Here is a 25,867-nt window from a genome sequence, read left to right as displayed (position 1 = left end):
TTAGTAAACCTGGGCCCATATTTATCAAAGTTCTGAGTCACCATTGTGCCACGACGCAAAACGTAGGTGAGATTTATCAAGCCACACAAGGCCACCTTGCATGGTCCTGCATGGCTTGATAAATCTAGAGTAAATGCTGGCTTGCGTTACTGTGCCCCAGGGAGGCATTCCGTGCGTGGTATAATGTTAAATGTGGCAAGTTCCTTCACTTTCACGCACCTCAGGACAGGACGGTGGCTTGCTGCTGTGCGCTGTGCGAAAGATTGGTAAATCTGCCCACAGGGCTTTAGTGTCTAGGGAAGGTATGACTAAACAAAGCACAAGCCACGCAATCGTCTTTACTGACAGAGCATGCACAATATTTATTATAATGATAAAATACTGCGGGTATAGGAGGTATAATGTAGAAATAGAGAACATATAATTGCATATATCACGATCTCTCCCGGTGCCCGTCTGTACATAGAACAGTTGCCTCTACTGCATCCAGTTCAGAAGGGGTCTGAGGTTCATCCAGGAAATCCAGACTGGTGGCATCTTACTTTAAGGGTCAACACTGCTGGGTTAATCCACAATATGGCTTGTTATCTGTTATTATTGCAAGTATGTATGTACTTGGTGCTATATATGTCTGCCAATTTTATAGTTATTATTCTACCGAGCAAATATAATCCCTGTCATTGTCTATATTAGAATTCCACTTCGTCCCCTATTTAGAGAGTTTTATTTTATTGTTATGAGTTTTAGAAGATGTTCTTGCCCCTTCATTTAAACATTCCATTAAAATGTTGACAAACCACACAAATATTGTGAATGGAGGCCTGGGCTGTATTTAGACTGTAGTTTGCCTGCATGTGTTACTTGTCTTTGGCTATTAGTCTTTCAAGTCCATGGCATTTTAGCAACAGCACCTGTGCCAGTTCAGTTCCTCTTTAATAATGCCCTGCAATAAACAAATCAGTCTCTTTGAGTATGTTCCTGTTGTTTCATGTGTATCCTTAATCCTGTTGATGAACCTGTCTTTCATGATCTTACAAACTGTGAATCTAATTCGGAAACATGTGGGAGGATCAGTGAAGTGCAAGCACAAGGCGGTTTTTAATCATCAACATTTTATCAATATAAGCATCTAAAATCAAATCACTATACAATTATAAGCAATAAAATACCATATGTGTTTTATTGCTTATAACTACTGCGGTTTTCCACTTACGTTAGGGTTCTCAGTATGAAAGAGTATGTGTCCTTTAGGTTTCATTCTTGTCACATACTACCTACCACCTTCTGAATCCTATTTTCATAAAAAGATTTTTGGAGCAAGCAAGGTTAACTTGCAGCCAATGGCATAAAACAGAGCCAGTAAAAATGTTTTAGAGACACCTTCTGCCATGTACACCTTGGACAACTTTTAAACCATTTGCGTTTATTTTAGAGAGCAGAAAGTGTGTTAATGTATCATCAGCTTTCTAAGTTTTAAATGAGCAATGATATCATTCTGTAAAGCTATGTCGTCTGCTCTACTATGGCACGTTTTTTGTTGATAATTCCTCTGCTTCCCCAGCCACTTTCATGTGGGTGCAATATCTACTTACCATTAGTGGTTTCTTATGGCAGGGCTCATTTTGCACCTGTGTCTCTTCATGGCAATACACAGTCTTGCAGGGTTCTCACTTTTCTCAATCGAAACTTGTGTTTTGGTTTCCAAGGCTCAGCACATCAAACGGGCAATGTAATGGATTCTCGTTTACTTAAGTCTGTAAACCAATAGAAAGTGAGAGGGCCACTTAAAGCTCTGCAACCAATGACATCCCTGCAATAACGCTGTCAATATATCTTTAGCTGTTTGACTTCCAAAAACTTTTCCGTTTTAAGCATTGGCTTTGTTTTATTTTTTTCATTCCAAGAAGGTGGCTTTTTTGCAGCGTCTCTGTTTCTTTTTGTAGTATTCAGCTAAACATGCTTGTTTTACTTGCCACAAAAGAGGAGCAAATTTCCCATGAATGCTGCACGTTTCTAATCTCTTCTGTGAAGAAACTGCATCTACAGCTTCGATGAATCATGTTGATTTCGTATTTGCTCTTCCTCTCATCTATGTTCGTGTACCCATCAAAATCTAGAGAGTTAGTAGCCATTGTCAGTGGATTGAACGTCGTACCCAAAGCAAGAAAAGGCATTACGTGAAGAATTCTGAACAGGTTTCCCTTTTATGGAAAATGTATTTAGCCTATTGTTTTCCAAGCCATTGCAAGATAAGCACAGGTCAGCTTAGGCATGTCTGCTGTCCTGATTAGAATGCATGATGCCCAGTGGGTTGACCTGAAATGTGACAGAATAAACAGACTTTTTTGCAGATGGACTCAGTCTATTTTATTATTCATTTGGGGATGATGATAAAGAATTATGGTGGTGACAGTGCAATTTTTCACCATTTTAGCAGCAAATTGCCCACCACTAACCCTATTTTTTACATGATTACTTTGCAGAAGAGAAATTTGCCTTACATTTTTTTATTTGTTCAGGCTGAAATATCAGGTATCTATGATTCTGATATAAAATAGGCTCAATAGTGTCCTGATAAACAGGTTCAAATGAAACACTTCCTACAAAACGTTCTAAATGAATGGTATATATTGGAATGATATCTCCAACCTGGCAAGTTATGCTTTGGCAAATCTCTTTTGTCATAGATCACTTAGTTTCAACTTCCTCTCCATAGATCTGACATCCTTAGCATGGTATTCCCCCAGAGATATTGTCTTCACTCATTCTGATTTTCTGAGTTTACTTTAGTTGGGATTAAGGTTCTGAACACTTAACACTGCTAACCTGTGCTAAAGTGCTTGTATTCTCTTCTTCAAACATGGTAACATTGGCTTACACCTAATTGGCACATTTAATGTACTGCTAAGTGCATGCAGTACTACTTGCACCTGGGCCTGCAGCACTCATTGTGTCACCCAGTAAAGTAGCCTTTTAAAATGTGTCTCAGGCCTGACCTGGCAGCCTGTAGTGCAGTTTTAAACTTCCATTCTGCCCTGGCAAAATAAACCTTTTGCCAGGAATAACCTTTATTTTAAATACATATCCGTCAACCCTAAGGGAGGCCCTAAAGGCTCATAGGGCAGGGTGCGCTTTTTTAAAAGTAGGACATGTCTAGTGATGTTTTATATGTCCTGGCAGTGAAAAACTAAGGTCATTTTTCACAATTGTAAGACCTATCTCTCACATTGACTAACACTGAGTTACCTTACTACATTTAATAAGAGCTAACTTTGGATTGTGAGTAAATAGGGATTTGCTGGTTAGGCTCAAGTGATTTATAATTTAAAATCCTCTTTTTTGCTGAAGTTGGAATTTAAGTCACAATTATGAAAATACCACTTTTAGAAAGGTAAAGACATGCAAATGATGGATGGAATGCAGAACAAATCAAACATCCATCCCCAGTCAAGAGATCTGGGTTACGGGTGCCTTCCCCAAAGTGTTCTCCAAGGGCGTGCAGGCTTGCCTCCTGTTTTTCTGAAGTCTCAGGGATACAATATACTTCCAACTCAGCACCTACTGCTCCTGGGCCCATCTTTAACTTACTCCTGACCCCCTAGAGGTACTTCTGCAGTCCTAGGCCCTTGGAAGGGGGTTTTGGACCCTTGAAATCAAGCTTTTGGGCTCTTCACAATGGCGAATGTGCCAATCACTCTGAAACTGCTTCATCTCGGTCAACCTGAACTTTTGATTCAATTTTGTTTATTTGTTAATAACTTTGGTACTACTTATTGCATTTTTCAGTTGTTTTTGCCTTGTTTTATTCACACACATATACTCTTTAATTCTTAACCCTGTGTGGAGTATTTTTGTGGTGTATTCATTGTGTTACTGTGTGTGTTGCACAAATACTTTACACATTGCCTCTTTAGATAAGTCTGACTCCTCTGTGTCAAGCTACCAGAGAGTGAGCACAGACTATCTTTTAGTATGTATTAGCTTACCCTGACTAGGGTGGCGATTCCTGCCTGGCCTGGGTGCATACCTCAATCAACTAGTCTAGTTTTATCACTCCCAGACAGTAACATGAGGGGGAATAGGTGAGGGCAGAATGGGCCATTCTGACCAGATGGTAGGAGATGGAGCTGTGCCCTGCCCCTCTTGCACTTCAAAGGCTTGACTCCAGCACACACAAACAAACCTAACCCCAGCCTTTTGTCACCCCAGACTTTTTGAAGCCTTGTCAGGGTAAGGGAAGAACTTTCCAGAATCAGATGTTGCGGTAGGAAAGGGTGTCCCCTCACACACAAATGCTGGCAGCAGGTATATATATCATAACTCTAGAGACACTATTCAGAACACCCCTGGACCTGTAGACATTACAGAAAAAGGGCTGCCTGCTACCAGAGAACTGCCCTGTTGGTTCAGTACTGTCTTGTTGTTTGAGAAAGAAGACTGGGCTTGCTTACCTTCATTCCAGGCTAACCTGAGTGACTCCAAGGGTCTGTTGGCTGGCCTCCTGTTTGAGCTACAGGGACATACTACCAAGCTCCAGAGGCCTCCTTGCAACTGCCCAGCTGACCTTCTCCAACTGGACCTGGCTGGACCTGTAACTGCACCAACCACTTCTATCCCCTGCTAAAGTGATTGCCCTCTCTCCTTTAGATATGGTAAGAATGGCTTGCACCTGAGTGGCATATTCAATTTACGTATAAGTCCTTTGTGGAGTGGTATGCCATATACCCAGAACCTGTAAACCAAATACTACTAGAGGGCCAATAACACATATTGTGCCACCCACTTTAGTAGCCCTTTCAAACATGTCCCAGGCCTACCATTGCAGTTGAAGGCCATGTTAAACCACCAAATTGAATTGGCACTATAACCTACCTGCCATGGCTAAACACCCCTTTTATTGCATGTAGGCACTAACAACTCCTACATTTGTTTTTTTACCACTGTTAGTCCTATCTGTCCCACAGAATAACATTGGGTTGCCTCGTTACATTTAATAAGTGCTAACTTTTGATTGGGACCTGGTAGCATTTCATGTATGGTGTCTGAGAAATTATTATGAAAAATCCTATTTAATGATAAAGTTGGATTTTGAGTTTCGATTTTCAAAATGCCACTTTTAGAAATTTGGCATTTTACTGGCCTAAACTATTTTGTGCCTGCAGCCTATCCTGGGTCACATGATTCTATAGCTGGCAGTTGGACTTTGTTTATTCCTCCCAGGCAGCCATGCAATAGAAGGATTTGGTGTGTCTGGATGTGCCTACACACAAAGGACTAGTCACCCCTTCATTGTTCATGCAGCCAACTTGGGGCCAAGGTAGGGGAAGCAGGAAACTTCAAGCACTTCAAAGGGATCTTCTAGACAATTCTCCTACTTCAAAATGGACCCGGTATACAAATAGGACCCGCAGACCCTCTCTTCAGTACACCTCTGAACCTGTGATTACTACAGAAGAATGGTTGCCAGGACTGCTGCCTTGCTGCCCTCTTACTCTGCTGCACTTCTGCCTGTTGTCCTGCTAGCTGAGAAGGAAGAGTGGACCTGCAGCCTTCATCCCAGGCCTGCAGGACTCCAAGATTCAGATGACTGACCTCCTGTTTTGAGCTACAGAGACAAAACAAGCTCCCGTGGCTCCCTGCAACTGCCCAGCTGACCTGCTGCCTGGACCTGCAACTGGATCTGCCTGAGCCCTGCTAGACTAAGCTGCAGTGAGTTTGTGACCTCAAAGAAATTGCCCTCATGTCCTGGACCCTTAGTGTGCATGAGTGGAGCTCATCTCCTAAGAAAAGGTGAAATCCTGAATTTGTAAGCACTTTATGAATGCAAATGGGCCTGTTTGCGGCAAGATCTTTCTGTCCACTCCAACCAACAATGCAAAGTTCCAACAAACCTGACTCTTCATGACTCAGTAAACGCTAACAGGGTAAAGCTCCAGAAATGACCATCCATGACACCCGAAAGGATCTTCTTGGTACAGCTACTGCCATCCACGAAGCGCTCCCTGCTCCTCGAGGCACCTTTCATTGTGAATTGAACTCTTTGTGCTGGACTTTGAAGGAACCTCTTTCAGCGGGATTGACCTGGTCTCTGTATCTGGCCCATGCTCCATCGTGGTCGGCCTGAATGTGTGATTTTCACCCGGTCTCGCACAACCAGATAATAGCGAGTGGCACTTTGTGATTCTGGACCCTCTGCTGTGCCGTCTCTTGCCTCCAGACCCCAACTTCCTCCTTGGGAGGTTTGAGGCTGTTATTCTCTCCTGCGCCTGCTGCCCGCTCGAACTGGGACCAGACTGCCTGCAACCACTGTAACCTTTCTCAGACGTTTTTTTTTCTTCTTAATTTTTCCCTGTTGTGCCACTGTTCTTTTGCCCATCTGTGTCTTGCTCTAATTCCACCACTGTTTTTATTTTCTCGTGCCTGCCTGTTCCTTTCTCCTTTCACCGCTGCTGTCCTTGCGGCCCCTCCACCCAGAATTCCCCCCGGGAATTTCCCCGCTCCCGCCTCCTAGCCTCTTCTCCCTCCCACCTCCACTACTTAATGGCAGCCGCTGCGAGGTCACGCCACCTGCGTGCCGAAGGCTCACCAAAGGCAAACCCGTCTGCGCCCGTCCATGACCGGACCGTGGCCCGTGCCAGGAATCCTGGACCTCCCACTACCCATCTCTATGACACCACCACCCTCCTCATACTCAACCCTGGAAGACTTAGAGAATGCCAACAGGCCTCGCCAAATACGACCCACGGCCAGTTCTCCTGCCTCCACTGCTGCCAGACCCTCACCGCCACCCCAGCCTCCAAAACCGTTGACACCAGCACCGGAGACACCCTAAAATGAATCCTCCTCAATGTACGCTCCGTACACAAACATGCCATGGAAATCTGGAACCTACTCGACTCTTTCTCGCCCGACATTGCCTTCTTCACAGACCTGGACCAAGGCATCCTCCGCACCGACATCAGCACCTCCATCCAAGACGGATACAAGATCCAGAGGAAACACCGTCCCAGCCACCCAGGAGGGGGCCTCGCCATGGCCAACAGGAGCACCCTCTGCCTCACCACCTCCAGCGAAACCTTCCCCTCTGATGAAAACCTGCACTTCCAGATCAAGACCACCCCCAAAGCCACACTCCGAGGAACCCTCGCCTACAGACCCCCAGCCTCTGAACACCCTTCGCCACCATCATCACTGACTTCATCGTAGCCCACACCATCGCCTCAAAAAACTACATACTCATTGGAGACCTGAACTTCCACCTCGACAACCCCAGCGATCCGAACTCCACTATCCTTCATGACAACCTCGCCAGCATGAGACTTAAACAACTCGTCAACACATCGACCAGCAGAGCAGGACAAACCCTTGACCCCATCTTCGTGGCAGGAAACAGCATCCAATTCAGCCACACAATGCAGCCGTCATGGACTGACCACCACTGCATACACTTCGCCATCAACAAACCCAAGGCACCCAAACCAGACCCACGCCCACCACGAAGGAACTGGAGCAAGGTTACCAACGATCAACTTAACTCCACCCTCACCTGAGACAACCACACCTCGGCACCCGACACAAACGATGCAGACAGAGAACTCCACACCTGGATCTCCGACTGTGCAGACGAGCTCGCCCCGCTACGTAATCCTGTCAGACAACGCCCCAGGAAAGCGGAAGAGGAACTTCATCCACAACAAAATCCTGGCCAACTCCAAGGAACTTTTCAGTGTCATTCAAGAATTCACCAATCCACGCAGTGAAGCCACAGACATCACCCCATCCCAAGACCTCTGCGACAAGCTTGGAAACTATTTCCACCTCAAGATCAAAAACCTCTACGACAACTTAATAGACCATCCACCATGTGCCACAGATGGCCGCCCGCCCTCCAGAAACAACAGCGAAACAACAGCCAGCCCACCATCTCCAAATGGACACCGCTCACAGCTGAAGACACCGCCTCAACCATGAAAAGCATCCACTCTGGGGCCCCCACCAACCCCTGCCCCCTCACATCTACCACAGAGCCGCGGCCGCCATGGCACCTGAACTACAAAGCACCATCAACACCACCTTCAAAACAGGCACCTTCCCAGATGATTGAAAGCACACAGAAGTCAGACCTCTGCTCAAAAAGCCCACAGCTGGCCCCACCAACCTCAAGAACTATTGGACCATCTCACGCCTACCATTCACAGCCAAAGTTGCAGAAAAAAACAGTCAACAGGAAACTGACACGATTCATTGAAGAGAATGCCATCCTCGACCTTCCCAATCCGGATTCCAAAGCAACCACAGCACAGAGACCGCCCTACTCGCTGCCGTAGACGACATCTGCACCCACCTGGAGCAAGGCCACTCTGAAGCCCTCATCCTACTCAACCTATCAGCAACCTTCGACACCTTCTCCCACTGCACACTAGTCGCCAGACTACACGACACAGGCATACAAGGAACAGCCCTGGACTGGATCTGATCATTCCTCACCGGAAGAAGACAAAGGATCAGACTCCTACTCTTCCTCTCCAACCCCAAAATCACCTGCAGAGTCCCACAGGGTTTATCCCTGAGCCCCACCCTCTTCAACATCTATATTGCCCCCCTCGCAGCCATCGTCCGACAACACGGCCTCAACATCGTATCCTACGCCAATGACACCCAGCTCATCCTCTCCCTCACCAAAGACCCCACCACACTCAACTTGTGGCCGACCGCCCTCGGAAGCCCACCTACCCCCTCAGACCACGCCAAGAACCTCAGCATCGTACTCGACTTATCACTCACCATGAACCAACAGGTCAATGCCGTCACCTCTAGCTGGTTCAACACCCTCCGCATCCTCCGCAAGACCTTCAATTGGATGCCCCGTGAGTTAAGGAAGACAGTCACCCACCTACTCATCACCAGCAGACTGGACTATGGAAACGCACTCTATGCCGGCATCAACAAGTCCCTACTCCGCAAACTTCAGACAATACAGAACACCGCCGCCAGACTTGTCCTCGGCATCCCCCGACACAAACACATCAGTCAACACCCTCGAAGTCTCCACTGGCTCCCCATGGAGAAAAGAGGCACTTTCAAAATCCTCACTCACACCTACAAATGCCAACACAACAACTGACCCAAATACCTCAAAGACAGAATCAACTTCCATGTACGCAAAAGAATCCTCCGATCTTCCAACATCGCACTGGCCGAAACCCCACGCATCCACAGAGTAAGATCAGGCGGAAGATCCTTCTCTCACATTGCAGCCAAGACCTGGAACGAGCTACCGGCAGACATCAGACACGCCCCCTACCTGATCACCTTCGGGAAGACCCTCAAGACCTGGCTCTTCGGCTAAACAGATATGCGGACCCCCCCTCAGCGCCTTGAGACCCTCACCGGTGTGTAGCACGCTTACAATTCCCTGATTCATTGATTTTAGGCGCTATACTTACCTGAAATCTTTAAAATTGCATATATCTTGTTCTATCCTTTGAATTTTAATTATTTTGGTGTCCAATCATTTGGTAAATGTTGCTCTATTTTTCTAAATTGGTGGGAAATATATTTTTTGTGTTGTGTTTTGACTTTATTTTGTTTGTGTGCTGCATAAATACACATTGCCTCTAAGTTTAGCCTAATTGCTTTTGTGCTAAGCACATTCTGATATCAATTCCACAGGTCTTGTAGCTATTGATTAAACAGGGGTCATCCCTCCTTCAACAAACAACCAAGGGGCATATCAGCAAGGGCCGGCAATAATTATCGCTCAGCGCTCTTAGCGTGAGGATAATTATCGCCTGCCAACTCTGAATTTTATCGCGGAGATAGCGTGCTATCAGCAACGCTTCCCTCCAAAGCGATAAAATTCAGAGCACAAGCTGCCAATTGTGAGATTATCGCTGGAAATAGAGCGATAATCCCACAAGGTTTGGCGATAGCTTGCTGAAAGGGATAGACATGCTTAGCCATGATATCCACCTTTACATAGGATATCATGGCTAAGTCAGAAAAATACCAGGCGTAAAAAAGCAGCGTTAACCGCGGTTAGCGCTGCTTTTTTTATCTCTATCAGGGTTAGCAATATCCTTGATAATAGGAGAAATGTCGCTTAGCAACATTTCTCCTATTATTTTACTTTGGAACGCCCCCTTTGCATCTCATTAGAAATGCAAGGGGAAGCGTAGAGTAAAAGGGTGCTAACATGCAAATTTGCGTGTTAGCACCCTGTTGCTGATAGGGCGCTAGTTGTATCTCTGCTTTTTTAGCTTTTAGAGCCAAAAAAGCAGAGCTAAAGCCCTTGTGGATATGCCCCCAAGTTTCTAACAGTAAGTATAACAATCTCTAAACCAAATAATGATTAAAATAGTAGCTTCAGCGTGCGTTTAAGGACTACATGAAAAACGTTGTGACTTAAGTGTGCAGGAGGAGTATATATATATATAAAGAGGGATGAACGTAAATATATGGTATGCTAAGTGAAAAGAAACTATGGTTGTCTTCATTCTGTCTAAAACGTCACCCTCCTCACTGGACTATGATGCTTCAAGGAAGGAAAATACATGTTGAGCTGCGGTAATCGATTTAAAATACATACAAAGCTAACAGGGCATGGATGAAAAATACTTTTTAAAACGTGCAGTTTGTATAAAGTGCAACCTTCCTTGTAAAGTTTTCTAGCAGTTCTTCGTGCCTTAGCAGGGCCTGCTTTAGAATTATATTTTTTACCTCTTAGCAGAATTCAGTGAGACGACAAACAGGCTGCATGCATAGGCGGTCACAGACAGCATCGTTCATCAATGTGTCACCGCTGATGGTGTGCTAAATTAGCCATGTGTTCCATTTCTGATATTTTCAAGGTGCGAACGGAGAGCTGTAGACTGAAGGCTAACCTTGAACTACACTCTTAATGCCAAAACTGCAAAGACATTCTTTCAAAGAATTTTCTCAAAGCAGTGAATATGAAAACAGTGAGTAATGTGAAATAAGCAATGCATATTTTGGCAGTTTTTATTGCATTGGTACAACATTTTCCCAATTTGGCGCTCTTTGTTACAGTTATGGGGGGGCTGGTCTTTGGGGCGAGAGCAGTGCTAAAAACTGCACAAAAACAAAGTTCTACGTGATTTTAGTGCTTTGCAGACCGAAAAGAGGGTAATTTATGGGCTCATTAAGGGCCAGCTTTACCAGTTTCTCACACAGCGCAGTGCAGCGGCTGCAAATGCAGCGCTGCATGAGGAGAGAGCAAGAGAGCATCATATTTTCAGAAATAAGGCACTCGCTTCCCCTCTCCCTGTGCAGCCATGCACCACTGACACACCTTTGCACCATAGTCTATAATAGGTTTTGTACTGGAAGGATTTCCTTCCAGTACAAAATACTTTGGGGCAGATTTACAAGCCCCTTGCGCCTCATTTACGCTGCCACTGCGTCACTTTTGTGACGCAGCGGCGGCACAAATCCTGCGCCAAGGTGTGGGGTATTTACAACGTGATGCATCTGGGAGATGCGTCACGTTGTAAAGTCCTGCGCCACATGTAGGCGTTCCTGCACAGGGGGGGCGTTCCCACGCAGGAACGCCTCCTAAATGCGGCTGAGTGAAATCTACAAGATTTCACTCAGTCACTTTTAGGCCCATGCTGCGTCAAAACCCTGCGCCTGCCTGAAGCAGGCTTAAGGATTGACGCAGCATTAACAAGATAGGGCCCCCAGAGCATTGCTGGAGCTGCGTCGCGCTTGCAACCCAACTCCAGCAATGCGCCACTTTTACGGCACAGATGCATCACGCATCTGTGCCCTTTTTGCCCCATGGTGCGCCGCATTGTACATGCAGGCAGGGATGTGCCAGTTATTGTAAATATGCCCCTTTGCTTAGACTTACTTCAAACCAGTTCCCACTTTGTATGTGTGCTGTGTGCTGTGTGCTGTACAGTGCAGTACACATGCAAGGTCGGAAAGTAAATGAGAAATTAAAGCATTTCTACTTCATAACACCTGTCTGAAATGGGTGCAATTTTCTGCCATTGTTTACTTTTTCAAGTAATTAGGGCTTAGAATCCAAAACCTTGGGTGGCTGCATGGGAATGCCCATGCACCACTCATGGAAAACCTTCTTTGCGTTAAAGCTGCTTTGTGTCACTTTCAAGGTATTTTCCAGCGTATGCTGGTAAGTAAATAGGTGTCCAAAGATTTACCGTTGTTTGCTTCACTTTTGTGATGCAAACAGTAAATTGACCCCTTAGAAATAAGCACGAAAACAGGGTTTTTTTACCGAAAAGGCATGTTTCTGTGCGAGGGGGACGTTCAGCAAAATGTACATACATGCTGAGCTGCCATCTTGCCGAGGCTTGCTGGTATTTTTGTTCTTGTTTACAGAATTAATTCAATATAACAGTTGGTGCAGCTTGGTTAACCCCTTCGCCGCGGCACGAATTTTGCCGCGGCGCTGGGGGGGTTCGGGGTGAGCGCCGCCATGCTCGTGACGGAACCACTCCGTCATGAGCCACGGGCGCGCTGTGCTCATGACGGAGTGGTTCCGTCACGACTCCGCCCACTTGCATTATTCGCCCGCACAGGCGGGGAATCAGCGCCGCGTGGGCGGAGCGGCCGCAACGGCCGCAGCATGACGGAACCACTCCGTCATGAGCACATGGCGCCCGTGGCTCATGACGGAGTGGTTCCGTCATGAGCAGGCAAGGGGCTAAACACATACTTGTTGATATAGATAGAGTCAATATAAAATAAATGTAGGTCAAATACTACTGTAAATCACATTATAGAAGATTCTAAAACAACTTTAACCAATATAATGAGCTACCTTGCATCTATGTCTATAAATGAAGTGTAGGTTAGGAGCATTTATTTAAGTAAATGAGTACGCCCAGGTGCAGTAATGTGGGACACAAATTGCGTTTTCAAGAAACAGGGTCCCTAATGTAAACAGCTCATGGATAAAAAATGAATTCCAAAATCAATGTTTTAATAAAGGAAATTAAAGAATCAATTTTCAAGAGCATAAGTGACAATGGGGTGCAACAGTGATACAAATACATAATGAGCATTTCACAATTTGTTTTGAATTGCAGGTAATCTGTTCAATGAGGAGACCCTTGGACAAAAGTTGAGCACCTGCATTTTCATATATTTTGGAATTTGCCTGACTACAAACATTACTTGGAGTTTGGGTGAAAAGACTGCATTGTTTTATGTATTGGAAACTTCAGTAGGCAGTTTGCATTTTAATAGCATGGACCGGGGGCTTAAAAATAGCTGTGTATTTCAGTTGGGGATAACAGGGGGAGCATAAAAAATAGTGACATACAGATTTAATTTTCAATATACACATTTTTTAGAGGATTGTAATGAAATGCCTCTTTTTGCTTGATCACCCTCAAAGTTTTGGACTGATGCTACTGGGTTTTTGACTCTGAGATTGCACTGATGTCTACTAACCAGACTTCAGTTTCAGTGTTCTGATCTTTACAGGTGTATGTTTAATTGGTTTATACACCATTGACATAAGTTAACTTACTTATAAATCCCTAGTATAGAGTACCAGTGGCACCCAGGGCCTATACGTTAAAGTGTCCCTCATGGTCTGCATCACTTATTGTGCCATCATTAGTGTGACAAAGTAAAACATGTCTCCTAGCCTGTCACTGCATTCTGGTATAGCAGTTTTAAACTGCTAACTCAACTTTGCCATTTCAACTCTTGGTCCAGACCTTTCTTTTTAATCTATATAAGTCTCCCGTACGATAAGCCTGCCGAACCCTAAGGCAGGGTGTTGTAGATCAAATAGTAGGACATGCATTTTCATATGTCCTACAGTACAAATCTCAAATTGTTTCTGCTATAGAAAGACTAATAGCTCTATTGGCAAGAACACAGTTAGACTCAGACAACTCAGGTCTACTAACGTATTACTGGGGCTTCTAAAATTAGTAATTTAAGGAATCAAATGAATTGCTACATTACACTTGACTTGATGCCCAATTCATATTTAGAAAGTTTGTACTCTGTTGCCTAAGTTTTCCAGTCACCATTTACCTTTGCTGGCCATGGTCCTCCTGGAGAGAAGGATGAATGACTCCCAGTAAAGGACACAATGGAGGCCTGCCATAAGAAGAGATGTTACCTCTCCTTGGCAAGGAAGACAAACAGAGTACAAGCCCAAAAGGCAAGCCTCAAACAGGAAGCCCACTTTGAAGGGCAAATGGCAGACACACACAAGACAGGTTGGCATTGGGGACAGAGGGGAGGGGACATTCTTTTACCATAGGTGTGTCGCTCCCTAGCAGTCACACCTCTAGGGAGGGCAACCAAGCTAAACACATTGAGAGAAGAGTTCTGCCACCTTGGGAGTGGGCAAAATATTTCACTCTGGGATAGCTAGGTGCCACACATTGCAGGAAGCCGTCATCAGGGAGATGGGGATCTAGCAGCCCATTGGCTAGTAGTCACAACATCCCCAGATGGCGAGTCGAATGAATAAAAGTAGCACTTCTGGCACCCAGACCTCAGATCACATTTGTACTGGAGAGAGGAATGAAAAATACCTGCCCTACTATTCCCAGGACCTGATAAAGAGAGGCTGCACCAAGGGCTGGATTGCACTTGCTGACCTGGGCTAGTAAAGAGAGGACTGTGCCTTCACCTGGACATCGAGTGATATCAACCTTTCTGACCAAACTTGTCCCACCATGTTCATAAACTGAAGGCTTGCCCCAGGAAGAACCCCTTCTACTGGATCAGCATCCTTAGCATTCTGCATCCCTTGCATCAGGACCACTTCATTGATGTCTATAGCAGTATGCCAAAGAGCCTGGAACTGGACTGGAGACTGCTTTTACTACCAGGTACCTGTCCTGCCAAGCCTTATTGGCCCCTCTGACTTGGTCTCTCAAAGTGGCCTAGAGTACTCAAACACAACTTCATGAAAGGTTTTCTAAGTAACTGCTAACTGTGTTAGTTGCAAGTGCTTGTTTGCATTTAGAGTGAACAGCAGTGATTTACAATTTGCTTAATAATTTATATCTCCTGAAACCTACTGTGGATTTTGTTAATTTTACTGTCTAATAATTCAGAAAAAGATTCTATTTTTATGAATTGGTGTCAGATTTCCTTTGTGTCATGTTTCTATCGCGTTTAATTTTTTTGGATCATGTAAATGCTTTGCACTTGTTCCTCTGTTTAAGTAATAGTGTTCGAAGCCATAGCTACCTAGGGTTGAGGTAAGGATTTACAAATGATCCTAACTGGACCCAAGATGGGGTTGTTAGTTCATTACATAACAAGGTTGCACAGCCACACCATATAACAAACCCCTTTCATCACATTGGTGTCTAGTGGTGGGGTCCAGAAATTTGTGTCTAGTAGTACCATACAGTTAATAAGTCTGAGAACACCAATCATGTACCATGTTAACACCTATATGGTATTTCTTGGAACTTCCAACGAAGATACCAAGTTATGGAACCTCCAAAGTATTGTTTCTAAAAGTTTGAAAACTTTTAAACAGTTTTAAAAAAGTTTTAAAAGTTTGTAAAGAGTTTAGCACAGTTTTTTCAAATGTTCTACATGTTGCAACAAGGGCTAGGAAGCATGGAGATTGACTTAGGTGTTCTCCCACCCCAAAACGAAATGAGAGCCCTGTGTAAAATTAGGAAAAATCAGGGTGGATATCTCAGTTAAAAATAAGCACCTAGAGAAAGCCCTCAGGCCTTGGGAAGACGCCCACGAAACCCATGCCCAGTTGGATAATGAACTCATCCCTGACAGTAGAGATGAAGGAACTTACCGGGACGTTATCGAAGATTTGGACTTTGTGGATGCTTCTTTGAAGTAAATGGAATGCTGGATTAAGGGTAACAAAGAGGATACATATGAGAGGCTCTATAATGTAATGGTGAGAGAGCACATACTTACAAATTGTGCCTCAGGGGAGTTACACCAGCATCTACAAAGTTCTAAGTTATCTAGTCTAAGAGAGTTGGGAAAGATGACTGAAAAATGAGTATGCACTAGGGTGCTCAAGAAGTCCTATGGAGCTGATCGTGAGAAAGGGAGACATGCCTCCCTTCAGGGGAGAGAAGTGGGCAAAGATAAAAAATAAAGAGGCCCCTAAGGAGCCCCACAAGAATGCCCAATGGGGGTAGAACCAAGTCCTTTCACATTCCAAGGGGAGGGTAAACCTGGAAAGGACAGTGACTATTAAAAGGCTGGAGTGTGCTATGACTGGCAACAGCCATGGCACAAGAGGAAAGATGTGCACCAAGAAGTCACCCACTGGTGACGATCCAAAGGTCATTGCAGGTATAGGAATGTGGGAGGAAATTGTCCCTAAGAATTCCATAGGGTACACTGAGGCACCTTAGTTTCAGGAGTGGGAAGAAAATTGTACCCTTGGTTCACTGGCCTCCATGCATTGAAAAGCGTAGGCAGTGGCCAAGAATCAATGGTGTTGAAATGAAGGCTCTGAGGGATACAGGTGCTAGCAGAACAATGGTCATGGCTAAGCGGGTTTTCCCAGACCAAATATTCCAAAATAACGTGCACCAAATAGTCAGCTCTGACAATGATACAAAGTCACATCCCATTGCTATGGTGGACTTTGAGTGGGGAGGAGTTACTGTTCCAAAGAAGGTAGCTGTGTCCCCTGCCATCCTAGTGGAGTGTTTGCTGGGAGATGACCTTGAAATATTTGCCTTGGCAGAGGTTGAGAGAAGGACTAATGCAGCAATACTAGGACTTCCTGAGTGTTTATGTCGACACTAGAGTGCAAGTGACCTTGAGGAAAGTCAAGGGACCTTGGAGTCTGGGAGAACGCCCAAGGTCTGTAGGTACAAGAGAAACGGCAGAAGTCTTATCACTCAAATTCACAGAGTTCTCAGGCCCAGTAGGAGCTTGACCCTTAGGGGAAGGGCCTGTAGACTGAAGAGAAAGGTGTTCCTTTGGTAGATTTGCTAGCGGTAGCAGAGTTGCAAGGAGCAGGTGGTCCCTCCAGAGAGGACGTGAGTCAAAGGCAAAAGACTTGTCTTAGTCTTGAAGGCCTGAGGCAGCAAGCTGAAAGAAAAGAACAAGGAGATGTGAGTTGTAAGCTTAAGGTATACTGGGAAGAGGGAGTCTTGTACAGTGATGCAAGGGATCCCAACCATGGGCAGCCAGGAGAGGGGTGCCCCCCAACAGTACAGAGAATTCCTACTTAACGTACCCCATGACATTCTGTCACTCCTGTCTCATATGTCAAGCCAGGGGTGAGCCAAAAGCTTCAAGATACCACTTCCTGTGGTTGGGACCCACTTTGAGAGGGTGGTGTGTATTACTGTTGGCCCTCAATATCCACAAAATCCCTCCGGAAACAGGTTTGTCCGAGTGGCAGTGAACTATGCTACTAAGTATCCAGAAGCAATTCCACTCATGACAGTGAATCTGCTCGCTGTGGCTAGGGCACTGCTTGGTAGAGTCACCAGAATAGGTTTCCTTAAGGAAGCCATCTAAGATAGGGGGGCTAACTTTATGTCTGCTTATCTGAAAGAAATGTGGTGTTACCTACAAGTTCACTACTCCCTTTATCCCTATGGAAATTGTTTGATTGAAAGGTTGAACAGGACCATAAATCAATAATTATAGATTTACTCGAGAAACTCAGAAGAAGATGGGGTGTTCTTCTACCATGCCTGTTGTTTGATTATAGGAATGTCCATCAAAAAGGAGTGGGGATTCAGCTCTTTCGAACTCCTCTTTGGTCACTCTCTAAGAGGTCCACTGAGTTTAGTGAGAGAGAAATGGCAGAGTCTGATTACAGGTACCTAAACAAGATATTATAGATTATTTAGTCAAACTTTGCTCCACAATGTCAGAGTACATGAAGAAGGCAAGTGATAATTTGGAGGCCAGCCAGGAGATTGTGAAGCACTGATATGAACAGAAACCCTTATTGGTAGAGTACTAACCAGGATTGTTGGTGTGGTTTTTAGAGACTGTAGCTCCTAGGGCCTTCCAGGACAAGTGCACTGGATCCTACCACATTTAGGGAAAGAAGGGTGATGTCACCTAGCTGGTGCACTTAGGTGCTCCAAAAAACCTTCATAAGGTTATCTGTGTAAACAGGCTAAAACTGAACTGTGACAGAGGACAAAACCATGTTCATGGTGACAGATGGAGAGGAAGAAGCGAAAAGTTAACCTCTCCCAAACCTACTGTTGAGCAACGTCAAAGATGGTTCAGTAGATGGAGTATTCTCCTCCTCCACTTTAACAGACAATCATCAAAAATATATTTACACACTCCTGCAACAGTTTGCTTATGTTTTCATTTACCCCAGGTCTGACAACTTTGTGAACCCATGATGTGGACACAGGTGACAGTTTGTCTGTCAAAAGTAACATTTATAGATTTCAGACCAGGTAAAAAGCTAGCATCAAAGCTGTGGTTACTAAGATGCTAGAATTTGGAGTGATTGAGCCCTCTAGTAGTCCATGGGCCTTCCCAGTGGTACTAGTACCTAAGCCAAACCCCAAAGGGTGTAAACCTGAGATGTGATTCTGTGTGGGCTATAGAGGCCTAAATGCAGTCACCAAGACTGATGCTCACCCCATAGCCTGAGCTCGTAAGCTTATAGACAAGATGGGGTCTCCAAGCACTTAAATACATTGGACTTGACTTCGGGTTACTGGCAGATAGCCTCACTCAAGGAGCTAAGGAGAGGTCTGCCTTTTCAATTCCTGAAGTCCACTTTCAGGTTAAAGTTTTGCCCTTTGAATTGAAAAATGTGTCTGCCATTATTCCAAGGCTGGTGAACAGAGATTGTGTTCAGGGTTGACAGGTTTCAGTGAAGAGTGTAGCATTCTAGATTATATTGCTGTATTGAGTTCCACCTGGGAGCAGAACCAGGTGCACCTGAAATAAGTACTCCAGGGCCTGCAACAGGTAGGGCTGACTATCAAGGACATTATTTGCCAGATAAGGCAAGGCTCAGTGGTGTACTTGGGCGACAAAGTAGATGGATTCCATGCACAACATTTCCAACCTAAGATCCAGACCATTCTCGCCTGGGAGGCCCCTAAGACCCAGGCCTGACTGGGTAGTATAGGATATTGTAAAATGTTGTGGTAACATTGTGGCACATTTGCCAGAACTCACTTCCAAGAAGCAACCCAGAAAAGATATCTGGACTGAGCAGTTTTAAAAGGCCTTTGATCCCTCAAGGAAGCTTTGTGCTCAGCAGCTGTCTTAAAGGCACCAGATTTCAGTGAAGAGGTTATTATCCAGACAGATGCTTCTGAATATGGGATTGGGGCAGTTTTGGCACAGGTAGCTGATGATAGCCAGGATCAACCAGTTCCCTTTATTAGTAAGAACATTCTCCACAGAGAGCTGCATTGGAGTGAAGTCTTTGCTGTGCTTTGGTGTCTGAAGAAGCTGAGACCCTAGGACTCACTTCAGAGTTCAAACCGACCCCATATCTCTCAGGTGACTCATTCCAATAAGTGGAGAGAAGCCCACATTTTAGAGTTGGTACATTTTTCTGACAGGGTATGAACTTAACAGTGGAGCACAGCATTAGTACTAACCATGACAATACAGAAGGCCTTTGCAGGTTCTTCCACAGATAATGAGAACTACCAGGGTGTAGGTTAGTTGCTTATCACATTCCTTCTGGATGGGGGCCATGTAAGGAAATGCCTCATGTTCCATGATCACACCCAAAGTTTCGGATTGATGCTACTAGTTTTTTGACTTTGAAAGTCTACTTGGGAATGCTAACCAGACCTCAGTGCCACTGCTCTAAACCTTAAAAATGTATGTTTAATTGGCTTCCATTCAATTGCCATAAGTTAACTTACTTATAAGTCCCTTGTACATGGTATGAGGGTATTCATGGCCTGTAAGTTACATTGTCCCTAATGGACTGCAGCACTTATTGTGCCAAACAAAAATGGGGGGAGACAGAGGATTTTTGTGGTTAGGTTCACCCTCCAAGGTACATGTAGTTAACAAAGAATCTGTAGATGACAGATCCAAGAACCCATCCAAGGGGAAAAAGGTGGGGGGGGTCTGCTAGATGTACGAAAGACAACCCGAATCTGAGAAAAGAAAATCCTTTTTTTGTGTCCCCTCACTCACCAAGGGTTGCCCTAGATGACATGCTTATTCATTGGGGCCCATCTCAAACAGCTACTGGGGCATGCTGCAACTTGCGAACCTACGTAGGAGCACTTTTTTTGCTAAAAATACCTAGCTAGTGAGCTAATATTTTATTCTTGCTCCTAGTTGGCATGGATAAAAAGGGGTTAGTAGTAGGGAGAAAAAGTAACTGTTATGTGTATACAATCCCTAGTATTCGGTCGACATGTTTCGAGGTGTCCCCTAAACCTCTTCTTCAGGACCTCATGGGGACCAGCTCCATGCGTACCACTCCGTGTGAAAACAAACCTATAGTGAAGAAAACCAGGTGCACACCTAATGTGTGAGCACCCATTTTGAATACATGCGGTTATTTTTTATCAGACTCGTAGTATCTGTTCAGGGAATAAAGCAAAATGAAAGTTAGTACAACTTGCCTGCCCACCTCTCACATGGGCAGCTCCATACCATATGCATTTCTTGGATCAATAAGCTCCTCTATAGTTGATGTAGGTGCCCTTAGAAGTAATGTTTAATTAGTCCTTCAATCCAAAGTGACATGATAAATCTCTGTTGTGAGAAAGCGTGGTTAAAATACTAATAAAGTAGAGAAAACTTGTGGGAAGAAAGACATCACATGACATACAAAACACATAAACATGATGTACTCAAATTGTATGAACATACTTCGGCTTAGGCAACACTATGCCTCATAGTCTGCCAGGGTGGAAGGGCTTGTAGTAACCCTAGAGAAATGTACATAGAGCATTGGATTTAAGAAAAAGAAAAGAGAGAGACCGAGAAAATCCCTATATTGTTATTCCCCATGGCGTGGATGGGAGAAATTACTGAAAAACAAGCGTTTTTGGATCCAGGGTTCCTGTATAGGAAAGAAATGTCTTACTTGGCTCAACACTCCTCCATCAATGACACCTGCTCGTACCCCGGGCGGACCACATCTTAGCCCGCTACCGTTTAAATACTGAAGGGAAAGCCCTGTCATGCTCGCATGCGAGTAGGAGCTGGACCGAGGGTAGGGTGTTCTATAAAACGGCCGCTATGTTATGGCAAAATTGGTGCACCATGTTGGAATTATGATCGCGGACAGATCTTCTTCCAAAACATATTTAGAGGTAAGATTACTCTTAAATACAGTCTCCACTTGGAAATGAAAGGGGAAGAATTAATAACGAGAAATAAATAAAAAATATAAAAAATCAGGGGATCCAGTCATACTCAAACCCTGGGGTCAGAGTAATGTAGGCTGTCCGTGTTGGTAAATAGGGGGCCATATTGGACTGGTGATAAAAGGCTGTCACATAGTGGTGATGCCTGGAAGTAAGCTGCATGGGAAAAGAAAAAGGGGGGAATTGCTTTGTGTTTAACAAAGCAGAACATAATGGCTAAATAAGAATAAGAATAAAGATAAAATAAAAAATAAAACTAAAGATAACTTTTTGGCATATTTGAAAATAGGTCAGCTTGGAGTCCCGCATGGGAGTCTGTATGGGGGGACCTTTGTGTAAGGGGGCATTGTGCGTACCGGCCGGTCCACACAACTGGTTGGTGACATGAGACATAGCCGTGGTAATGTCGTTGATAGAAAGGATGAATAGAGAAATGAGGTTAGAATGAATGATAGGTTTTTTGAGGAGAGAAATTGGGAACTCTACCTGTGATGTTTTGTGGTTTAAAAAAAAATCTTTTTGGGTGGGATTGTTGTGTCAGTATCTACGTTGTATGGATGATGTAGTTCATCTTGTGAACTGCCCCCATGGGATATTATCATTCAGACCTGTCGTGTCTGTATACAATTTGAACACCCATCTTTGTTCTTTTTCCAGTAGTTTTTGTTCTAAATTATCAAAGTGTGTTATATGTTCTAACACTACCCACCGCATATCATTTGGGGTGAGTTTTTTTTGTTGAAATGCCCTGTCATCCTAGTTCTTTCCCTATGGCACCTGATGTTACTGCGATGCTCACATATCCTTGTGCTGACCTTTCTAGTAGTCATGCCAACATAGTGTAGGTTGCAGCAGCATGTAATCAGGTAAACTACCCCTGAGCTGTTGCAGGTGGTAAACTTTCTCAGGTCCTAAGTTGTTCCTGTGTTGAAGGTCACTTTTTTGGTAGTTGTAGTTAGGTGGCACACACTACAGTTGCCACATGGGTGATGGCCTATTGGTAACGTGCTGATCACCTGTTGGTTATTTTTGAGTTGAGTTTTTCGGCGGGTGTGTACTAGTATGCCTCTGAGATTCTTTCCCCTCCTGTGCAAGAACCTGGGTAGTGGAATATTCAGTTTTCCGCTGTTGAGGATGTGCAAGTGTTTCTTTAATGTCTTAGAGACTTATCTGAAGCTATGTTAAATGGTGTAATACAAATGGGTCTCTAGTCTTTGCTTCTGTCTTCTTTTTCATATGTCTTGAGGAGTTCGTCCCTGTGGTTTTTAGCCGCTCTTTTCTTTGCTTTTTTAATGATGGTTGCCGGGTATTGTCTTTTCTTGAGTTTTGAAGATAAGTCTTTTGCCTGTGTTTCATAATCCTTAATTTCTGACCAGTTCCTCCTGAGCCTGAGGAACTGCCCAAATGGGAGGTTCTCCTTCAGGTGTCGTGGGTGAAAACTATTGTAAAGTAGGAGACAGTTCTTAGCATTGGAGTAAAATGAGTCGTAGTCTTGATTGCCCCTTCAGCCGCATAGATGTTTAGGTCTAGAAAAACCAATTCTGTTCTGCTCATGGTGTGAGTTAATGTTAGGAAAGGATCCTGTCATTTGAGCTATTCAAGGAAATAATTGGCTTCAGATTCGTCGCCATTCCATATTAGGAGTACATCGTCTATGTACCTTTTCCATTCCAGGATTTTTTGTCGGTGTGGATTGTTGTCTGACAAGATCTTGTGTTCTTCTACGTGGTAAACATACAATCCTGCCACACTTGGAGCAAAAGTGCTCCCCATGCTGGATCCCGTGCCGTTGCTGAAATAGGATGTCCTCAAATCGGAAAAAATTCTGAGTCAGTGCCCATTTGCAGCAGTCAAGGACTAGATGTTGTGGTGTGTGGTAGGGCCATTCCAATTCATATAGGATCTCTTCTAAGATATCCAGAGTTTCCTTGTGTGGTAAGCTTGTGTACAGGCTCTCCACATGTAAGCCAATGAGGACATTGCATGTGGGGTCAAAGTTTAGGTCCTTAAGTAGGCAAAGTACTGCTTTCGTGTCCTTCAAATAGGTGTTGGTTTTTTGTATCAGGGGGCGTAAAAAGGCATCTACAAATTTTGAAAGTGGTTCTAGGAAGGATCCGATCCAAGAGACGATGGGATGTGTTGGGGGGTTCTCCAGTGACTTATGGATTTTTGGGAAAGTGTGGTAGTAGGGCACGACTGGTTGGGTGTTGAGCATGAGTTCTCCTTCCTTCTTCGGGATCCAGTCATATGTTAATGCTTCTTCAATCATGCTGGTGATCCCAATCCGTAACCATTCTGTGGGGTCGTCTTTGATGCGTTTGTAATTTCTTTCATCTGATAAGGGTCACATGCATTCTCTTCGGTATGCCTCTGTACTTTGTAGGACGATTCCGCCGTCTTATCTGCCGGTTTAATTGTGATGTCCATGTTATTGACCAATTCTTTGATGGCTTCTTGTTCTTTCCTGGAGGTGGTATGGAATGTTTTTATGACCCTTGAATCCATTTCTCATACTTCTTTTAGAACCGCCTTCTCAAAGGCTAAGAGTTCTACCGGTAGGGTAACTGATGGGGGTGTAAAAGTGGATTTAGGATATAAACCAGTATCACCTCTTTGATTGTCCAGTATTGTCTTGTTTTAAAAAAATACCTGTAGCTTGATTTTTCTTATGAACTCATTCAGCTCACAACTGAGTAAAAACTTGTCTAAGGTTGGTGTAGGCACAAAACCTAATCCTTTAGCTAAGACCATCAGCTGTGTAGATGACAGAATAGTTCCGGATAAGTTTACAGCTAAACTGGATTGCTGCTGGTTGTCGGATATTGCGGTGGGCCCATACTCCTCATGTTCATCCTCATTTGTTCCAGGGGTTGTGCCCATTGTACCTGTTGTCCTCTCTTAGTTTTGCCTCTTTGCATCCCTTTGCCTCGACCTAAAAAAGGAACCAATGGTCCAGAATGGTCTAGTTGAGGACCTGATTCCCAATAGGGATGCGGTTCTGGTTGATATTGTGGGGGGCCGTAGTAGAATGGTGGAGCAGGGAATGGGGGTGGTTGGTAAGGTAGTCATCCAAAATTCTGACCTCCTCTGTTCCTCATTCTTTCACCTTGGCTGCGCCGACCTCTTGTGTCATTCCTACGGCTGAAACTGCTGTCTGAGCTATCAGAGCCTGTGTCAAATCCATAGGTATCTCTGTTGTACCCTGGATTTCTTCCAGCTAGGTGGTAGTCATCCCTGGTGTATGGGTACACTTTGTCATGGCTGACGTTTTTGGCATCTTTCCTAAATTTCTGATATTTGGTATCTTTCAGTGTTAGTTCAAATTCTGCCATTGTTTTATTTAATTCTTCCAATCTTTTCTTTAGCTCTGCTCCTGTTTGGAAGGTCTTCAATCGGACCTCCAAAGTGTGTATTTCCTCTTTCATCTCTTGGGACAGGCGAGCTGAAGTCTTTATAATGAGCACTAACAAATCTCTTGTACAATGCCAAGAGATTAGCGACCAGTCTTTCTTAAAAGCGATATCCTGTTGAAAGATAAAAGGCTCATTACCCACTATTAGTCATCTTGGAGCTGCATTGACCCTCAAATATTCAGTCATTATGACCCCATGGATCATTGTTTTTATCTGATTTCTTTTCAACTAAGTCAATCCATCCCAAAATTGAGCTGCCTCATTGCCATCTCTATTGGGTGTTTTTGCAAGAGGGGCCATGGAGGATAGGATTCTCTCCACTTCTTCCTCAGTGACTGTGAGGTCAGTTATTTCCACCATGTTGGTGGTGGAGTATTTTCTTTGATGTCTGGTACCACAAGTGTGCTTGGGGTCCCACATAGGAGTCTGTAAGAGGGGCCATGGAGGATAGGATTCTCTTCACTTCTTCCTCAGTGAATGTGAGGTCAGTTATTTCTGCCATGTTGGTGGTGGAGTATTTTCTGTGATGTCTGGTACCACAAGTGTGCTTGGGGTCCCGCATAGGAGTCTGTATGGGGAGACCTTTGTGTAAGGGAGCATTGTGCGCACTGGCCGGTCCACACAACTGGTTGGTGACATGAGACATAGCCGTGGTCATGTAGTTGATAGAAAGGATGAATAGAGAAATGAGGTTAGAATGGATGACAGGTCGTTTGAGGAGAGAAATTGGGAACTCTACCCGTGATGTTTTGTGGTTTAAAAAAAGGTAAGGTAAGATTGTTGTGTCAGTATCTACGTTGTATGGATGCTGTAGTTCATCTTGTGAACTGCCCCCATGGGATATTATCTTTCAGGCCTGTCATGTCTGGGTGCAATTTGAACACCCATCTTTGTTCTTTTTCCAGTAGTTTTTGTTCATGTGTTATATGTTGTAATACTACCCACCGCATGTCATTTGGGGTGTGTTTCTTTTTGTTGAAATGCGCTGTCATCCTAGTGCTTGCCCTATGGCACCTGATGCTACTGTGGTGCTCACATATCCTTGTGCTGACCTTTCTAGTAGTCATGCCCACATAGTGTGGGTTGCAGCAGCATGTAATCAGGTAGACTACCCCTGAGCTGTTGCAGGTGGTAAACTTCCTCAGGTCC

The sequence above is a fragment of the Triturus cristatus genome, chromosome 5_2 (genome assembly GCF_964204655.1).
Source record: "Triturus cristatus chromosome 5_2, aTriCri1.1, whole genome shotgun sequence".
Lineage (NCBI taxonomy): Eukaryota > Metazoa > Chordata > Amphibia > Caudata > Salamandridae > Triturus > Triturus cristatus.
Note: the sequence above shows the minus strand (reverse complement) of the source record.